Consider the following 399-nt stretch of genomic DNA (forward strand, 5'->3'; position numbering starts at 1 on the left):
AAAAAAAAAATTTTAAATTCCAAATAACATAGATTCAGAATTTCAAGAAGAAAAAAAAACTCTGTTAAACATATAATGGTTCTTCTAACATACCAAATCTTTACTCTGTGCTTATGATTATCTTAAAATGAGCTTCTGTTTTTTTCCTCGTTCAAAAAATATGTGTAATAATAGAAAGGCTCTACATTATAGTCCCATCAAAATCAATATATTTAACAATCACGCAATATTATCAAATTTTATATAATATAATGTTAATATTCAGCAATAAAAAATACAACAGCTTACTTTAGGTGTATAGAAATAGAATTGAACTTAAAAGGGCCCCATCATTTTCAGTAGCTCAGGGTCCCGCCAAGCTTAAATCCGGCCCTGCATCCTACTTTCCACAAACACCCC

Source organism: Parasteatoda tepidariorum, chromosome 3 (assembly GCF_043381705.1).
Source record: "Parasteatoda tepidariorum isolate YZ-2023 chromosome 3, CAS_Ptep_4.0, whole genome shotgun sequence".
Classification (NCBI taxonomy): domain Eukaryota; kingdom Metazoa; phylum Arthropoda; class Arachnida; order Araneae; family Theridiidae; genus Parasteatoda; species Parasteatoda tepidariorum.